Source organism: Hyla sarda, chromosome 9 (genome assembly GCF_029499605.1).
Source record: "Hyla sarda isolate aHylSar1 chromosome 9, aHylSar1.hap1, whole genome shotgun sequence".
Lineage (NCBI taxonomy): Eukaryota > Metazoa > Chordata > Amphibia > Anura > Hylidae > Hyla > Hyla sarda.
The window spans coordinates 140971603-140992251 of record NC_079197.1 but is presented as its reverse complement, the minus strand read 5'-3'; positions in this window follow the sequence as shown (position 1 = coordinate 140992251).

Here is a 20649-nt window from a genome sequence, read left to right as displayed (position 1 = left end):
TGCATTGCAGTCATTGGCCACGGGGTTATTGTGCGGGTTGATAGCGCTTTGTTCTCATTATGAGTTTTGCCCTCTATTTTTCAGGTGTACTCCTACGCGGCAGTATATGGCATAACTCAGACTGCCTAGATAGGTTACAGGATGTAGTAGGGAATAGGAGTTTAGTTAGAGGTTAGTTAGGTAGGCTCGCTATCTGATTGAGCACCGACCAAAAATAATTTTTAATACCATTTTTCAATAATAATTTTTTTTTTTTTTTTTATAATTACTTACCGTATTTTTCGCCCTATAGGACGCTCCGGCATATAAGACGCACCCAATTTTAAATGAGGAAAATCTAGAATACAATGTAAAGTACAGCCGTTGGCTGTCCGGGCATGCCAGGAGTTGTAGTTTTGCAACATCTGGAGGTCCGCAGGTTGAGGACTACTGGTATAGGAGGTAATACTCTCGTGTCCCCGCCGCTCCGGACCGGTCACCGCTCGTCACCGCTGCCCTGGATGTCGCCCTCCATCGCTGTCGACACGTCCCCGGGGTGTGCCCTTCGCTCTGGAATGTCTCTGCTGCCTGGTATCCTCGCTCTCCGTCGCCGCCATCGCGTATTGGAGCGACGACGTGATGACGACAAAGGAGAGCGCCGTTCATGCAGGGGAACCGGGCACGGAGCAGACACCGAGGAGGCCGATAAGGTCCCTCCCAATGCAGCCGGGTTAGTGTCACTTTCGCTTCAGACACGGCGGTCAGCTTTGATCGCCGCGTCTGAAGGGTTAATACAGGGCATCATCGCGATCGGTGATGTCCTGTATTAGACGTGGGTCCCGGCCATTGATGGCCGCAGGGACCACCACGATAGGTGTGTATTCGCCGTATAAGATGCACCAACTTTCCCCCCCCAGTTTTGGGGAAGAAAAAGTGCATCTTATACGGCAAAAAATACGGTATGCTTTGTACCATATGCACTATATCTCTGCACTTTTTATATCTTTTGTATTGCATGCTCTATATATTCTTGCACTCTGCAGGCGCTGCTCCTATCCATTTGCTTTTAGTATACATCATTCCTGCACACTAATCAATATTCAGTTATAAACTTCTATAAATATATTTTTTTCCTTGTTTTATATGTTGCATGCACTATTTATTTGTTTTACCATTATACATGTGATCACATCCTTGTCATTTTTTTATGCTTTCATATGCCCCCGGATTATTATTATTATAATCATTATTGCTATTATCTCTAATGTATTTGCATTATTTATAGCCATGTTATTGCCTTCACAGTCCACAGTCAGTTCTCCCACTATAGATTTTCATTCTTTGTATTATTTAGCCCTGGGTCCGATGTTCAGCTTATTTTGTATATCCCTCTATTAGCGGCGATCTGCGGCCATTTTGGGGAAGCTTGTCTTTCCCCCTAGAATTTTTTCGTGCACGCATGCGCAGTATGAGTGACTGTGGCCATGTTTTCGTGGCCGCACAAGCTCTATAATGTGAATGCGCGTTGCGTGCTCCATCACACGAGTGCCGCGGTGTCCAACGTCACTTCCGACCCAGCGGCTTACTATTAGGACAGGTGTGTTATTCCTTTTCTATTGGGTCCCTATTCTATAAATACCGTACCTGTAGCCATTATTTGCAGCCAAATTTTTTAACATATATTGATATATATTTATTTTATTGCGTCTATTATGTACATTTTTAGAATCATGTTCTTTTATTAATAAAAAATATATATTTTCATACATCGATTTGTACTTTATTTGGTGTCGCAGTTACAATGTGTTATGCTTTTGGCGTTTGTAGGTACTGTATTTTTCGCCGTATAAGACGCACTTTTTCTTCCCCAAAACTGGGGGGAAAAAGTCGGTGCGTCTTATACGGCGAATACACCCCTTTCGCGGCGGTCCCTGCGGCCACCAACGGCCGGGATCCGCGGCTAATACAGGACATCACCGATCGCGGTGATGCCCTGTATTAACCCTTCAGACGCGGCGATCAAAGCTGACCGCCGCGTCTGAAGGGAAAGTGACACTAACCCGGCGGTTCAGTCGGGCTGTTCGGGACCGCCGCGATTTCACCGCGGCGGTCCCGAACAGCCCGACTGAATAGCCGGGTTAGTGCTTACAGGACACCGGGAGGGACCTTACCTGCCTCCTCGGTGTCTTCTCCGTTCAGGGATCCCCTGTATGCCGGCGCTCTCCTTCCTCGTCATCACGTCGTCGCGTACGTGCGTCGGCGTGCGTAACAACGTGATGACGGCGACGGAGAGCGAGGATACTCGGCCGGCAGCAGAGACGTTCCGGAGCGACGGGGACACGGCGACAGCGATGGAGCGACATCCAGGGCAGCGGTGACGGGTCCGGAGCGGCGGGGACACGTGAGTATTACCTCCTATGCAGTGGTCTTAAATCTGCGGACCTCCAGATGTTGCAAAACTACAACTCCCAGCATGCCTGGACAGCCAACGGCTGTCCGGGCATGCTGGGAGTTGTAGTTTTGCAACATCTGGAGGTCCACAGGTTGAAGACCACTATTGGGTTCAAAATCTTTATTTTTTTAGATTTTGCCCCTAAAAATTGGGTGCGTCTTATACGCCGGTGCGTCCTATAGGACGAAAAATACGGTATGTATGTAGAAAGAATAAGTTGCAATATATAGGGGGAAAAAAGAAACATGAGGATTGGGGTGCAGGTGACTACTCCCAATGAAGCAGAGCTGTAGTGTTCTGATCAATCCGGGAGCTGTGTATTCTTCCCCCGCCATCACTTTCCTCCTCTTCCTATTCTCAAAAATGAGGAATCCTCCTGCCAGAACACCCAAATCTGTAGATGACGATGGACTTTGTCAGAATTTTACTAATATCTGTATTTATATTTGTATATTATATTTATTTGTCTTCTATGTTGTAAAGTGACGTTCCTTCCCACCCAAATACCCAGTCCTCAGTATAAAGTCACCGCCCCCCCAAAAAACACCCTACACCCAGAGTTTTCTATACCTTTATTTAATAATAAAAAGCTTATTTCACCCTATAAAACAAATGGATGTAAATGTCCATGTCTACACCTGTCCTCAGAGCAGTGACATTCCGTATGACATCACACATGTGACTTCACAAATGGTGATAGCTGGAAAAAGAGGTGCAGAGCCCCAGAGGCCTTACTCTGAGGACTGCAATCTAGCGAGCACTAGTGTTTCTATATTGTTTCCTTGCGCTTTTTATTTTATCATGATTCGAGGGGACCACATCAGCAGGGATGAGGTCAATTTGGCCTGTAGCATGTGCTGGACAGTTACCATCCTCCTGGGTTCCCTCTTCACCACCGGCCCGAGTTTCTGGTTTGAAATCACCAGCAACCAACCGAGCCGGAATATCACCTCCAGCCACCTGCAAGGGCAGAACGATACCATCAAAGATCTGCCCAGCTTGAATACTACCAGCAGCGACATGAAGTGTCCCATCTGGACGAGGACCAGGATCAGAAAGATCACCCCTGTCCTGGTGAGTAATCAAACCTCTGCCAGCAGCGACATGAAGTGTCCCATCTGGACCAGGACCAGGACCAGGACCAGAAAGATCACCCCTGTCCTGGGGAGTAATGACACCACTGCCAGCAGCGACACGATCAGCTGGGATTCCATTACCAACAACCTGCAGAGCGGGGCGGCCATCATCAAAAACTATCTTGGCTGGATCAGCACTTATGGTGACCTGATCATCTCCCTGCTATGCTATATCCCCATCGATAACAACCTGCTGGACCGGTTCATAGATGCTGTTGACGATCTGATCTCGTTTGCTAGTACCATCAGTGACCTGCTGTCCTGGATAGACACCACCACTGAATTGGTATTCTGGATCCCCACCATCACCAGCAGTTCCCTGCTTGCCTGGATGAACCCAGTCAATGAGTTGGTGACCTGGATTAGCACCAGCAGCACTATAGAGCTTCTCTACGTGATCTGTAACCCCACCGCCATCAGCTGGATCGGCTTCATCAGTGACAGGCTCACCTGGATCGCCATCACACTTCAGCTTCTGACGTGGGTTATGCCAAGGGGGATAGTGACCAGCATCACCGGACCGATGGACTATATTAACTCGGTCAGACAGTTCCTGGGACGGGTCACCATTGCCATCCTAATTGTCAATATCCCCGAGATAAGAGGTGTCATTAACGTCATCACCAGTATACTATGGGTATTCTTCACCAACCTGTATGTATGAACACTGGAAAAGATGAATAAACATTTTTATTTGACAAATATTCCGATTGATGTAATTATTGTTATAATAATAGACAAAGTGGGGAATTTATTATAGATCAGCGTTTTATATGTCAGTGAGAAACAAAGTAGTAGAGTAAGATGCCCAGGGCCGGGTTTAGGCTCAGTGAGGCCCTAAGCAAAATCAAAAGGAGGGCCCCAAAAGTCATAATGGTGCACTAACCAGATTTGAACATTTTTGGTCACTTCAAATACTATAAAAAATATCTAAAAAGCAATTGAGAAGTCCCATCAAAACAAAAACAGTACCGATAAAAACTACAAATCACAACGCAAAAAATGACCTCATACATCCCCATATACAGAAAAATAAGAGTTATAGGGATCAGAATAGTACAATTTTATATTTTTGTATAGTCCCCCACATTAGGTAAGCAGTATGATCCCACACATTAGGTGCAGTATACAGTAATCCCCCCACATTAGGTGCAGTATACAGTAGTTCCCCCACATTAGGTGCAGTATACAGTAGTTCCCCCACATTAGGTGCAGTATACAGTAGTTCCGCCACATTAGGTGCAGTATATAGTAGTCCCCCACATTAGGTGCAGTATACAGTAGTCCCCCACATTAGGTGCAGTATACAGTAGTCCCCCAAATTAGGTGCAGTATACAGTAGTCCCCCACATTAGGTGCAGTATACAGTAGTCCCCCACATTAGGTGCAGTATACAGTAGTCCCCCCACATTAGGTGCAGTATACAGTAGTCCCACACATTAGGTGCAGTATACAGTAGTCCCCCACATTAGGTGCAGTATACAGTAGTCCCCCACATTAGGTGCAGTATAAAGTAGTCCCCCACATTAGGTGCAGTATACATACAGTAGTCCCCCACATTAGGTGCAGTATAAAGTAGTTCCCCACATTAGGTGCAGTATACAGTAGTCCTCCACATTAGGTGCAGTATACATACAGTAGTCCCCCACATTAGGTGCAGTATAAAGTAGTTCCCCACATTAGGTGCAGTATACAGTAGTCCGCCACATTAGGTGCAGTATAACGTAGTTCCCCATATTAGGTGCAGTATACAGTAGTCTCCCACATTAGGTGCAGTATACAGTAGTTACCTCACATTAGGTGCAGTATAAAGTAGTCCCCCACATTAGATGCAGGATACAGTAGTCCCCCACATTAGGTGCAGTATACAGTAGTCCCCCACATTAGGTGCAGTATACAGTAGTTCCCCACATTAGGTGCAGAATAGAGTAGTCCCCCACATTAGGTGCAGTGTAAAGTAGTTCCCCACAATAGGTGCAGTATACAGTAGTCCCCCACATTAGGTGCAGTATAAAGTAGTCTCACACATTAGGTGCAGTATACAGTAGTCCCTCACATTAGGTGCAGTATAAAGTAGTATCCAACATTAGGTGCAGTATACAGTAGTACCCCCACATTACGTGCAGTATAAAGTAGTCCCTAACATTAGGTAAAGAGTATAGCTCCCCCACATTAGGTAGACAGTATAGTACCCCCCATATTAGGTGCAGTATAGTCCCCAACATTAGGTGCAGTATAAAGTAGTTCCCCAGATTAGGTGCAGTATACAGTAGTTCCCCACATTAGGTGCAGTATAAAGTAGTCCCCCCACATTAGGTGCAGTAAAAAGTAGTTCCCCACATTAGGTGCAGTATACAGCAGTCCCCCACATTAGGTGCGGTATACAGTAGTTCCCCACATTAGGTGCAGTATAAAGTAGTCCCCCACATTAGGTGCAGTATACATTAGTCCCCCACATTAGGTGCAGTATAAAGTAGTTCCCCACATTAGGTGCAGTATACAGTAGTCCCCCCACAATAGGTGCAGTATACAGTAGTCCCCCACATTAGGTGCAGTATAAAGTAGTTCCCCACATTAGGTGCAGTATACAGCAGTCCCACACATTAGGTGCAGTATACAGTAGTCCCCCACATTAGGTGCAGTATAAAGTAGTTCCCCACATTAGGTGTGGTATACAGTAGTCCCTCACATTAGGTGCAATATAAAAAAGTTCCCCACATTAGGTGCAGTATACAGTAGTCCCCCACATTAGGTGCAGTATACAGTAGTCCCCCCACATTAAGTGCAGTATACAGTAGTCCCCCCACATTAGGTGCAGTATACAGAAAGGCCCCGTATCGGAAGCGAAGTAGGAGAGGAGGGGGCACATGACAGGGGGCAGCGCAGCGGGAAAATAAGATAGGGGTCAAAGGCAGGTCAGGGGAAGGTGGGGGCATAGAGGAGGGGGAGTTAAGGAAGAGGTCGGAGGGGTTAAAAGGAGGTCCGGAACCGGAAGGGCCCCTCTTTACCTCAAGAAACGTGGAAGGAAGTTGGAGCTGCTCCAGGCTGCGGGACCGGCGTACAGATGGCGGACTTGGAAGCGGCGATCCGGCGGGTGAGAGAGGAGCTCCGGAGGAGAGGCACAGGATGGCTGGATCAGCAGCTCCACGGCGATGCGGCCGGGACGTCGGCTGCGATCGCGGCGCCTCCGCGGACGAGCGGGAGGAGGTCCAGGGCGCCGTCCAGAGTGAGCCCAGACGCGATCCCACGCTCCCGGCGCCGGCAGGAGAGCCCCGCCAGGGACCCTCCGGTGAGGCCTGCAGCTGCTCCCACATCTGAGTGCGGTGAGTCTGCCGGGAGGAATCTCGAGCTGGGGAGGGGAGTGGTGGTGCCGGCGCGTGCAGAGCAGGGGCGCTCTGCAAGAAGACGCTCCAGGAGGGGAGAGGCGGAGCTACTGACGGCTGGTCCCAGTGCGGAGGCTCCGTGCACTGGGAGGGCCCGGCGGTCGGAAGTGGACGGGAGGGTATCGCCAGCGGCCCGGCGGGGCGCGGAGCTGGAGGCTGATGGGGTCTGGAGGGCCTGCGGACGGACCTCGGGACACACTGCGGCGCCTGATGGGACGAGGCGCCGGCAGGATCCGTCTCCAAGACGGCGTCTGGCTTCCGGTCGGGAGGCACGGGGGGAGCGTGTGGCTGGCTCCGCCCCCAGGGCTACATGCACTAGCGAGGAGGTATCCGGAGACGAGAGGGATGGAGGCGGAGCCTCTCCCGTCTCAGCTGCGGAGGATGTCGCCGGGGACAAAAGCGATGACCTGCGACCTGCGGTGGCCAGTGTGGTGGTGCCGCCAGCGGCCGCCCGGGGAGGCGGTGCGACGGGTCAAGAACTGTCTGGAGCGAGATCCGGAGGAGGCGCGACGCGTCGAGGTCAAGGAGGAGCGGCGACCGCTGGGCTGTCCGCCCCAGAGAGGTTGGGTGAGTGAAATACTGCTTTGGGGTCTGGGGTTGGGGGGGGGTTGTGGGAGGGTTTGTCTTCTTTACTGCGGGATGTCCGGGATCTGTTGCATGATAGGGCTGCTCCGGGGGCGGGGTCGCCGGCGGCGGTATGGGCGAGCGGCGGTGCCGGGGTGGCCGAAGGGGGGTCCACGTCGGTCACGGTTGGGAGTGGGGACGGTGGGCAGACGGTCCCTGGTGTGGCGGCTGGGAAGGCGGGGGATAAGGTTGTGGATGAAGTGCGTCTGGCGGATTCGGCAAAAGGGGAAGTCTATGTCTGTTTTGAGGGGCCCCTGGGTGCGCATTTGAAGGCGGAGGTTCGGGAGCGGATCTGGAAAGGGGAGTATGTTGAAATTTTTTCGCTGCTCCCATTAGAGAAGTTCAACCTGGATAGGGTTAAACCTGACGAGTCAAAGAAGGAGGAGGAGGAACGCCGGCGGTATCGGCTGATACCTCGGACGTTTAATAATTGGTTACAGGCGTTTGCCATATTGGCGAGCGTTATTGGCGAGAAAGCGCCGGATAATTGTTCCGGCCTGTTTTGCTATCTCGATTCGGTTGGGAAAGCCTATAGGACATATGGGGGCACCGCTTGGCTGCGATATGACGAGCAGTTTCGGCAGCGCAAGGCGGTGCGCCCCTCGCTGCGGTGGGACCACAAGGATATCAGCTTGTGGATGAAACTCATGGCGGCGCCTCGCGCTCCAGGGGGACAGCAGTCCTTTCGGGAGGGGGCCGGCGGGGCTGGGGCTGGGTCTGGTCGGCCGGCCGGTGCGGCAAAAGGGTGTTGCTGGCAATTTAATGAGGGCAAGTTTGGGGAGACATGCAGATTCCGTCATGAGTGCTCCGGTTGCGGAGGTGCCCATGGTCTGTCGCGGTGTTTTCGAAAAGGGAAGGGTAAGGGCGGAGATGTTGAGGCAAAAGGGGGTCACGCCGGTGAGGGTGGAAAGGATGCTTCCTTTTCTAGAGGCGTACCCAAATAGGCGGGTGGCGGAGTTGTTGAAGAAGGGGTTTTCAGAGGGTTTTCGTATTCCGTGTTCGCCGGTTAGGGACTTGGGGGTGGTGCGCAACTTGACGTCGGCATTGGGTCATCTGGACGTGGTGTCGGCCAAGTTGTTTAAGGAAGTGGAGCTGGGTAGGATGGTGGGGCCGTTTGCGGCCCCGCCGCTGCCGAACTTGAGGATTTCTCCGCTGGGGGTGGTTCCCAAGAAGGAGCCGAACAAGTTTCGGCTCATTCACCACCTCTCCTTTCCGGAAGGGGAGTCGGTAAATGACGGTATCGACCCGGCGCTGTGCGCGGTGTCATACACGTCTTTTGATGCGGCGGTTGAGTGGGTTAGGCGGTACGGCAGGGGCGCGCTGTTGGCAAAAACGGATATTGAGGCTGCATTTCGGCTCCTTCCGGTCCATCCGGACAGTTTTGAGTTGTTGGGGTGCTGTTGGGAGGGACAGTTTTTTGTGGATCGTTGCCTTCCTATGGGCTGTTCTATTTCTTGTTCGTTTTTTGAGTTTTTTAGCACGTTTTTAGAATGGGTGGTGCGATCGGAGGCTCAGGTGCCTTCGGTGCTGCATTACCTCGACGATTTCTTATTCGTGGGTCAGGCTGGTAGGGCGACTTGCGCGATTCTGCTGCAAACGATGGAGAGGGTGGCGGCCTGCTTCGGGGTGCCTTTGGCACCCGACAAGACGGAGGGGCCATCCACAGCGTTAAAATTCCTGGGCATTGTCATTGACACGGTGGCTTTTGAGTGTAGGTTGCCGGATGACAAGCTTCAGGATTTGAGGGGGGCGATTGAAGGGGCGTTGCTGACTCGGAAGATTAAGTTGAGGGACTTGCAGTCGTTGTTAGGCCGCCTCAATTTTGCGTGCCGCATTATGCCCATGGGGCGGGTTTTTTGTAGGCGTTTGGCGGGTGCTACGGCAGGTGTGCGACGGCCGAATCACTTTGTGCGATTGTCCACGGATTTACGGGCGGACTTGGGGATTTGGCGGGAATTCTTGGACAGGTATAACGGGCGGTCGATTATCATGGAACGGCAAGTGTCCAACTGGGACATGGAACTGTTCACGGACGCGTCGGGTAGCTGTGGCTTCGGCGCTTATTTCCAGGGTCAGTGGTGCACGGGGGAATGGCCGATGGCATGGCGGGAGGGCGGTTTGGTGCGCAACTTGGCGCTGCTGGAACTTTTTCCGATTGTGGTGGCGGTGGAGATTTGGGGGGAGCAGTTGCGCAATCGGAAAATCTGTTTCCGGTGTGACAACCTGGGAGTGGTACAGGCAGTGAACGCACAAACGGCGAGATCGCCTCCGGTGGTGAGGCTGTTAAGGCGTTTGGTGTTAAGCTGTTTATTGTTGAACGCGCAGTTTGTGGCTATGCATGTCCCGGGGATCTGTAATGAGATTGCTGACTCTCTCTCTCGTTTTCAGTGGGACAGGTTTCGGGAGCTGGCGCCGGAGGCGGAGTCGCAGGGGATCCCCTGTCCGGAGGAGTTATGGCAAGTGGTTTGAGAACGGCCTTTGCCTTGATTCGTCGGTCGGTCTGTGATAGCACCTGGGCGGGGTATAGTAAGTGTTGGCGGGAATGGGAGCTTTTGGTGGCGGAGTTGGGGGTTTTTGAGTGATGGGGATTGGGAACTGGCAGTTTTGTTTTACGTTGGGAGATTGTTTGGGGATGGAGTGTCCCCGTCGGGGTTGAGCCGCCGGATGGCGGCCCTGGGGTTCTGGTTTAGGTGTCAGGGGTTGTCTGATGTCACTAAATCGTTTAGGGTGCGTTTGGCTGCCAGGGGTTTTCGGAGAGGGGTGGTGCAGCGTGATGCTCGGCGGCCCGTTTCTTTCCAGCTGCTGGCGGATATAGGGGGGGTCTTGGGGACGGTGTGCTCGTCTGTTTTTGAGGTGTTGCTGTTTCGGCTGGCTTTCTCGCTGGCGTTTTTTGGGGCGTTCCGGGTTTCGGAGTTGGTCGCGCCTAGTAAGGTTCGGGTGGGAGGTTTGTTGTTTGGGGATGTTTGCTTGGACGGTTCTGTGTTAGTGTGTAAGGTGCGCAGGTCCAAAACGGACCAGCTGGGGAAGGGTTTTTGTCACGATGCCGGCTGGCAGGTAGTGGACCCTCTGTGCCAGAGAGGGATTGGCGTGGACCGTGCTAGTGGACCGGTTCTAAGCCACTACTGGTTTTCACCAGAGCCCGCCGCAAAGCGGGATGGTCTTGCTGCGGCGGTAGTGACCAGGTCGTATCCACTAGCAACGGCTCACCTCTCTGGCTGCTGAAGATAGGCGCGGTACAAGGGAGTAGGCAGAAGCAAGGTCGGACGTAGCAGAAGGTCGGGGCAGGCAGCAAGGATCGTAGTCAGGGGCAACGGCAGAAGGTCTGGAAACACTGGCAAGGGACACACAAGGAACGCTTTCACTGGCACTAAGGCAACAAGATCCGGCAAGGGAGTGCAAGGGAAGTGAGGTAATATAGGGAGTGCACAGGTGATAACTTTAATTGGAACCACTGCGCCAATCAGCGGCGCAGTGGCCCTTTAAATCGCAGAGACCCGGCGCGCGCGCGCCCTAGGGAGCGGGGCCGCGCGCGCCGGGACAGAACAGACGGGGAGCGAGTCAGGTAGGAGAGCCGGGGTGCGCATCGCGAGCGGGCGCTACCCGCATCGCGAATCGCATCCCGGCTAGCAGCAGGATCGCAGCGCCCCGGGTCAGAGGACGTGACCGGGGCGCTGCAGCGGAGGAGGTGAAGCGAGCGCTCCGGGGAGGAGCGGGAACCCGGAGCGCTCGGCGTAACAGTACCCCCCCCCTTGGGTCTCCCCCTCTTCTTGGAGCCTGAGAACCTGAGGAGCAGACTTTTGTCAAGGATGTTGTCCTCAGGTTCCCAGGATCTCTCTTCAGGACCACAACCCTCCCAGTCTACTAAAAAAAAATTTTTTCCTCTGACCTTTTTGGCAGCCAAAATCTCCTTGACCGAGAAGACGTCCGAGGAGCCGGAAACAGGAGTGGGAGGAACAGATTTGGGAGAAAAACGGTTGAGGATGAGTGGTTTGAGAAGAGAGACGTGAAAGGCATTAGGGATACGAAGAGAAGGAGGAAGAAGAAGTTTATAAGAGACAGGATTAATTTGACACAGAATTTTGAAAGGACCAAGATAGCGTGGTCCCAACTTGTAGCTAGGGACACGGAAGCGGACATATTTAGCGGAGAGCCATACCTTGTCTCCAGGGGAAAAAACGGGGGGAGCTCTTCTTTTCTTATCCGCGAACCTCTTCATGCGTGAAGAAGCCTGTAAGAGAGAATTTTGGGTCTCTCTCCATATAATGGAAAGGTCACGAGAAATTTCATCCACAGCGGGCAGACCAGAGGGCAAGGGGGTAGGGAGGGGGGGAAGAGGGTGACGGCCGTACACCACGAAAAATGGGGATTTGGAGGAAGATTCAGAGACCCTGAAGTTATACGAGAATTCGGCCCATGGAAGGAGATCTGCCCAGTCATCCTGGCGGGAGGAAACAAAATGTCGCAAATAATCACCCAGGATCTGGTTAATTCTTTCTACTTGTCCATTGGACTGGGGATGATATGCAGAGGAAAAATTTAATTTAATCTTGAGTTGTTTACAGAGAGCTCTCCAGAATTTAGACACGAATTGGACCCCTCTATCCGAGACAATCTGCGTAGGCAACCCGTGAAGACGAAAAATGTGTACAAAAAATTGTTTAGCCAACTGAGGCGCAGAAGGAAGACCAGGAAGAGGAATGAAATGTGCCATTTTGGAGAATCGATCAACGACCACCCAAATAACGGTGTTGCCACGGGAAGGGGGTAAATCAGTAATAAAATCCATACCAATCAGAGACCAAGGCTGTTCGGGGACAGGCAGAGGATGAAGAAAACCAGCGGGCTTCTGGCGAGGAGTCTTATCCCGGGCACAGATAGTGCAGGCTCGCACAAAGTCCCCAACATCCGTCTCCAGAGTTGGCCACCAATAGAAGCGGGAGATGAGTTGCACAGATTTCTTGATGCCCGCATGACCTGCGAGATGGGAGGAGTGACCCCATTTGAGGATTCCGAGGCGTTGGCGTGGAGAAACAAAGGTCTTTCCTGGAGGAGTCTGTCTGATGGAGGCAGGAGAAGTGGAGATCAGGCAGTCAGGTGGAATGATGTGTTGCGGAGGGAGATCAACTTCTGAGGCATCCGAGGAACGAGAGAGAGCATCGGCTCTAATGTTCTTATCGGCAGGACGAAAGTGAATCTCAAAATTAAATCGGGCAAAGAACAGAGACCACCGGGCCTGGCGAGGGTTCAGCCGTTGGGCCGACTGGAGGTAGGAGAGGTTCTTGTGGTCGGTGTAGATAATAACAGGAAATCTTGATCCCTCCAGCAGATGCCTCCATTCCTCAAGTGCTAATTTAATGGCTAGAAGTTCTCGATCCCCGATGGAGTAGTTCCTCTCCGCTGGAGAGAAGGTCCTAGAGAAAAAACCACAAGTGATTGCATGCCCGGAAGGATTTTTTTGTAGAAGAACAGCTCCAGCTCCTACTGAGGAGGCATCAACCTCCAATAGGAAGGGTTTGGAAGGGTCAGGTCTGGAGAGCACGGGAGCCGAAGAAAAGGCAGACTTGAGTTGTCTAAAGGAGTCTTCTGCTTGAGGAGGCCAGGACTTGGGATCAGCATTTTTCTTGGTTAAAGCCACGATAGGAGCCACAATGGTAGAAAAATGTGGAATAAATTGCCTGTAATAATTGGCGAACCCCAAAAAGCGTTGGATAGCACGGAGTCCGGAGGGGCGTGGCCAATTTAAGACGGCAGAGAGTTTGTCTGGATCCATCTGTAGTCCCTGGCCAGAGACCAAATATCCTAGAAAAGGAAGAGATTGGCATTCAAACAGACATTTCTCAATTTTGGCATAGAGTTGGTTGTCACGAAGTCTCTGAAGAACCATACGGACATGCCGGCGGTGTTCCTCTAGATTGGCAGAAAAAATTAGGATATCGTCCAGATATACCACAACACAGGAGTATAATAGATCACGAAAAATTTCATTGACAAAGTCTTGGAAGACGGCAGGGGCATTGCACAGTCCAAAGGGCATGACCAGATACTCAAAGTGTCCATCTCTGGTGTTAAATGCCGTTTTCCACTCGTCCCCCTCTCTGATGCGGATGAGGTTATAGGCGCCTCTTAAGTCCAATTTAGTGAAGATGTGGGCACCTTGGAGGCGATCAAAGAGTTCAGAGATGAGGGGTAAGGGGTAGCGGTTCTTAACCGTGATTTTATTAAGACCGCGGTAGTCAATGCAAGGACGTAGGGAGCCATCTTTTTTGGAGACAAAGAAAAATCCGGCTCCGGCAGGAGAGGAGGACCTACGGATAAAGCCCCTTTTTAGATTCTCCTGGACGTATTCGGACATGGCAAGAGTCTCTGGGGCAGAGAGAGGATAAATTCTGCCCCGGGGTGGAGTAGTACCCGGGAGGAGGTCGATAGGGCAATCATAAGGCCTGTGAGGAGGTAGAGTCTCAGCTTGTTTTTTGCAGAAAACATCCGCGAAGTCCATATAGGCCTTGGGGAGACCGGTTACTGGAGGAACCACAGAGTTACGGCAAGGGTTACTGGGAACCGGTTTTAGACAATTCTTGGAACAAGAGGACCCCCAACTCTTGATCTCCCCAGTGGACCAATCCAGGGTTGGGGAATGAAGTTGAAGCCAGGGAAGTCCAAGGAGAATCTCCGAGGTGCAATTGGGGAGGACCAAAAGTTCAATCCTCTCATGATGAGATCCGATGCTCATAAGAAGGGGCTCCGTGCGGAAACGTATGGTACAGTCCAATCTTTCATTATTTACACAATTGATGTAGAGGGGTCTGGCGAGACTGGTCACTGGGATGTTGAACCTGTTGACGAGAGAGGCCAAAATAAAATTTCCTGCAGAACCAGAGTCCAAGAAGGCCACTGTAGAGAAGGAGAAGGCAGAAGCAGACATCCGCACCGGCACAGTAAGACGTGGAGAAGCAGAGTAGACATCAAGGACTGTCTCACCTTTGTGCGGAGTCAGCGTACGTCTTTCCAGGCGGGGAGGACGGATAGGACAATCCCTCAGGAAGTGTTCGGTACTAGCACAGTACAGGCAGAGGTTCTCCATACGGCGTCGTGTCCTCTCTTGAGGTGTCAGGCGAGACCGGTCGACCTGCATAGCCTCCACGGCGGGAGGCACAGGAACAGATTGCAGGGGACCAGAGGAGAGAGGAGCCGAGGAGACGAAACGCCTCGTGCGAACAGAGTCCATATCTTGGCGGAGTTCCTGACGCCTTTCAGAAAAACGCATGTCAATGCGAGTGGCTAGGTGAATAAGTTCATGTAGATTAGCAGGAATTTCTCGTGCGGCCAGAACATCTTTAATGTTGCTGGATAGGCCTTTTTTGAAGGTCGCGCAGAGGGCCTCATTATTCCAGGACAATTCTGAAGCAAGTGTACGGAATTGTACGGCATACTCGCCAACGGAAGAATTACCCTGGACCAGGTTCAACAGGGCAGTCTCAGCAGAAGAGGCTCGGGCAGGTTCCTCAAAGACACTTCGGATTTCCGAGAAGAAGGAGTGTACTGAGGCAGTGACGGGGTCATTGCGGTCCCAGAGCGGTGTGGCCCATGACAGGGCTTTTCCGGACAGAAGACTGACTACGAAAGCCACCTTAGACCTTTCAGTGGGAAACAGGTCCGACATCATCTCCAGATGCAGGGAACATTGGGAAAGGAAGCCACGGCAAAACTTAGAGTCCCCATCAAACTTATCCGGCAAGGATAAGCGTATCCCAGGAGCGGCCACTCGCTGCGGAGGAGGTGCAGGAGCTGGCGGAGGAGATGACTGCTGAAGCTGTGGTAGCAACTGTTGTAGCATAACGGTCAGTTGAGACAGCTGTTGGCCTTGTTGCGCAATCTGTTGTGACTGCTGGGCGACCACCGTGGTGAGGTCAGCGACAACTGGCAGAGGGACTTCAGCGGGATCCATGGCCGGATCTACTGTCACGATGCCGGCTGGCAGGTAGTGGACCCTCTGTGCCAGAGAGGGATTGGCGTGGACCGTGCTAGTGGACCGGTTCTAAGCCACTACTGGTTTTCACCAGAGCCCGCCGCAAAGCGGGATGGTCTTGCTGCGGCGGTAGTGACCAGGTCGTATCCACTAGCAACGGCTCACCTCTCTGGCTGCTGAAGATAGGCGCGGTACAAGGGAGTAGGCAGAAGCAAGGTCGGACGTAGCAGAAGGTCGGGGCAGGCAGCAAGGATCGTAGTCAGGGGCAACGGCAGAAGGTCTGGAAACACTGGCAAGGGACACACAAGGAACGCTTTCACTGGCACTAAGGCAACAAGATCCGGCAAGGGAGTGCAAGGGAAGTGAGGTAATATAGGGAGTGCACAGGTGATAACTTTAATTGGAACCACTGCGCCAATCAGCGGCGCAGTGGCCCTTTAAATCGCAGAGACCCGGCGCGCGCGCGCCCTAGGGAGCGGGGCCGCGCGCGCCGGGACAGAACAGACGGGGAGCGAGTCAGGTAGGAGAGCCGGGGTGCGCATCGCGAGCGGGCGCTACCCGCATCGCGAATCGCATCCCGGCTAGCAGCAGGATCGCAGCGCCCCGGGTCAGAGGACGTGACCGGGGAGCTGCAGCGGAGGAGGTGAAGCGAGCGCTCCGGGGAGGAGCGGGAACCCGGAGCGCTCGGCGTAACAGTTTTGCTGTACGATTGGCGGAGTTGGGTGGTGGGGGCATGTGTCCGGTGCATTGTTTTCGGGAGTACTTGGGGGTTCGGACGGTGATGGGGGGCCCTCTGCTGGTTCATGCGAACGGGGAATTTTTGTCCCGGTTCCAATTTGTGCGGGTTTTCCGTTTTTGCCTGGAAAGGCTGGGGAAGGATGCGGGTGGGTTCAGCTCGCACTCCTTTCGGATAGGAGCGGCTACGGAGGCGTCGCGGTGGGGTTTGGGGCCTGATGCGATACGGAGGATTGGGAGGTGGGAATCTGATCGGTTCCGGTTATATGTGCGCCCGCAGATGTTGTAAGGGGTGGGCGTGTCTTTCTGTGGGTGTTTGTTTTGTTTTATGGACGATATATGTGGGGAGTAAGGCAGGGATAGTGATGGGTTGTTTTTCGTGTTTATGTCTTACAGGGGGTCAGCCGTGCTTGGTCTGGATCGTGGGTCATTCGTACGTGAGGCGTGGGGCCTCGCGCGCTGATGTTCGCCCGGCTGGGAGGCAGTTGGGTCTGGACAGGGAACAGGCTCAGGTGCGGTGGATTGGTCAAGGGGGTTTGCAGTGGGCGGGACTGCTCCCCCTCTTGCAAACACATGCGGCGCTGGACAGGCCCCCCAACGTGTTGGTAGTCCACCTAGGCGGCAATGATCTTGGGGGTCGGACGGCCAGAGCCTTGATGAGGGATATTAAATTGGACATGCTGCGGATCTGGTCATCCTTCCCCGGGATCGTGGTGGTCTGGTCGGACATTGTGGCGCGGTTCAAGTGGAGGGAGGCGCGTTCGGTCATCCGACTGAATAAGGCGAGGGCCAAGGTTAATAGGGTGGTGAGTCGTTTTATGGCGCGGAATGGGGGCCTGGTAGTGCGCCACCGGGAGTTGGAGAGTCCTTCCTGGGATTTTATGGACGCTGACGGGGTCCATTTGAACCCCTTGGGGATGGATTTGTGGGTTCTGGAGATTAGGGAGGTGGTGGTGAGAGCAGTCGGGTTGTGGGTGGCCGGCCGTGAGTGAGGAGTCACACAAGGCCGTCGTGGCAGGTAGTGGGGGAGGGGGACCTGGAGGCACTTGATGGAGAATTGGAGTGAGGTGTGAACAGAATGGTGTGGTAGGGCTGGGGGCGGTGCCCCAGTCACTGGTGACACCTCAGCGGTTGAGGTGGAAAACGGGGGCTCTGAAGGGGGTGTCCTTGGGTCGTTGATTTACGGCCAAGGGCAAAGTAGGAGCCCGGGGAATAACTCAGGTTGCCTTCAGGTCCCCTTACCTTTGGGGTAGGAAATGGAAAACTGTTTACAATGTTATGCACTATGATTTGTAAATGTTATAATGTTAATGGGTAATGTTTACCCGACTGTTTCTGTGTTATTGTAAAGTTAAAGTATATATATTTATTTTATTTTATTATGGTTATTTAATAAATGTGGCCGCTGTGGCCTTTTCCACCAAAATAAGTGTTGTAATGTGGTTATTGATGGGGTGGCAGGGTGGTACAGGGGTCACAGAGCAAGTAGCAGATCCCCTAGTCAAGAAAGGCCCCGTATCGGAAGCGAAGTAGGAGAGGAGGGGGCACATGACAGGGGGCAGCGCAGCGGGAAAATAAGATAGGGGTCAAAGGCAGGTCAGGGGAAGGTGGGGGCATAGAGGAGGGGGAGTTAAGGAAGAGGTCGGAGGGGTTAAAAGGAGGTCTGGAACCGGAAGGGCCCCTCTTTACCTCAAGAAACGTGGAAGGAAGTTGCCCGCCCGCCCGCCCTAAGCGAGGTGGGGTGGTTAGGTTGCGTTTAGTCACGGCGGCAGGTAGTGGGGGAGGGGGACCTGGAGGCACTTGATGGAGAATTGGAGTGAGGTGTGAACAGAATGGTGTGGTAGGGCTGGGGGCGGTGCCCCAGTCACTGGTGACACCTCAGCGGTTGAGGTGGAAAACGGGGGCTCTGAAGGGGGTGTCCTTGGGTCGTTGATTTACGGCCAAGGGCAAAGTAGGAGCCCGGGGAATAACTCAGGTTGCCTTCAGGTCCCCTTACCTTTGGGGTAGGAAATGGAAAACTGTTTACAATGTTATGCACTATGATTTGTAAATGTTATAATGTTAATGGGTAATGTTTACCCGACTGTTTCTGTGTTATTGTAAAGTTAAAGTATATATATTTATTTTATTTTATTATGGTTATTTAATAAATGTGGCCGCTGTGGCCTTTTCCACCAAAATAAGTGTTGTAATGTGGTTATTGATGGGGTGGCAGGGTGGTACAGGGGTCACAGAGCAAGTAGCAGATCCCCTAGTCAAGTAGTCCCCCACATTAGGTGCAGTATAAAGTAGTTCCTCACATTAGGTGCAGTATACAGTAGTCTCCCACATTAGATGCAGTATACAGTAGTCCCCCCACATTAGGTGCAGTATACAGTAGTCCCCCACATTAGGTGCAGTATAAAGTAGTCCCCCACATTAGGTGCAGTATACATTAGTCCCCCCACATTAGGTGCAGTATACAGTAGTTCCCCACATTAGGTGCAGTATACATTAGTACCCCACATTAGGTGCAGTATAAAGTAGTTCCCCACATTAGGTGCAGTATACAGTAGTCCACCACATTAGGTGCAGTATAAAGTAGTTCCCCACATTAGGTGCAGTATACAGTAGTCCCCCACATTAGGTGCAGTATAAAGTAGTTCCCCACACTAGGTGCAGCAGGGGTGTGGAAATTTTATAAAAAACTACTTGTCCACGGGACTAAAATGGAGCAAAATCTACTTGTCCCTCATGCCGATCCTCTTGTCCGGGGCAATTTTCGTTTTTACGCTCTGATTTTTTCCTCCTCGCCCTATAATAGCCAGAACTACCTACTATAAGGATACCTTTTAATTGTTCAATAACATATTCTCTGAACCAAAAAATATATATATATTTAGGGAAGTGAAATTGAAATAGTAAAAGATAATTTTGCAGATTTGGTGTTTTTCTTTTCTGCGCCATTTACCTTGTGGTTGAGATAACATGTTAGTTTTATACTTTAGGCGCCTGATTACAGTAATACCAGATTTGTATCGTTTACGTCATGTTTTACTAATTCTGAACTTTTTCTAATTTTTTTAATTGCCATTTTTTAACCCCTGTAGCTTTATTTTTTTTCCGCATACCAGGCTGTATGAGGGATCATTTTTTGCGCCATAATCTGTTTTTTGTATCGGTACCATTTTGGCATTGATCTGACTTTTTAATCGCTTTTTAACTTTTTTTTTTCTGGGATATTATAAAAATTGCAATTTTGTGGTTTGGTATTTTTATTAAATTTACCGTACGGGATACATAATGTTATGTTTTAATAGGTTGCACAATTACACACGAAGCGATACCAAATATGTTTATTTTTATTATGTTTGCATGTTTTTATATAGGAAAAGGGGTGATTTGAACTTTTAACATGGAAGGGGTTAATGCAGCGGTCTTCAAACTGTGGCCCTCCAGATGTTGCAAAACTACAACTCCCAGCATGCCCGGACAGCCAACGGCTGTCCGGGCATGCTGGGAATTGTAGTTTTGTAACATCTGGAGGGGCACAGTTTGAAGACCACTGGGTGTCTTTCAAACTTTTATTAAAACTTTTTTTTTTCTTTTACACTTTATTAGACTTATGAGGAATCATTAGATTCCTCAGACATATGAATAGATTCTATTGAACTCTATTAATCTGTGTGCTCTGTGATCCATTGATAGAGCCTGGTCCAGCCAGGATCTATCAATGACAGAGCGGGACAGGAGGAAGAAGAGGTAAGTCCTCCGGCTACCTCCATAGTGGATCGCCCCCCTGCAATCGCGCTGCGGGGGGAGGGGTGATCCACCCCCCTAGCCCACCAGGGAGCATTCACATGTCCCTTTAGACCAGTGGTTCTCAACCTTTTCGGTGACCGTACCCCCCAAGGCCTAAAAGTATGTCCACGGGTACCCCCTCACGCGGAACTTGCGAGCGAGGGGTACCCGCAGACAAAAGGCGTGTTCTTACCTTTATACTAATGCATCCCATCTCCATCTTAATCCCCTTGTGCTATTATTCCCCCTCCGTCTTAGTCCCCCTGTCCCACAATTCCCACCTGCCTCTGATTCCCTTTTACCATTATTCCCCCTCCATCTTTATCCCCTTGTGCCATTATTATCCAATATGGAACAAGGGGATTAAGATGGAGGAGGGGAAATAATGATACAGGGGGATTAATATGGAGGGGGGGGGTTGATAATTCCCCCCTCCCTCTGATCCCCTTTTGCCATATCGGATAATAATAGCACAAGGGGATTAAGATGGAGGGGGGGATAATCAACCCCCCCCCCCCTCCTCCATATTAATCCCCTTGTGTCATTATTCCCCCCTCCCTCTGATCCCCTTTTGTCATTTTCCCCCCTCCATAT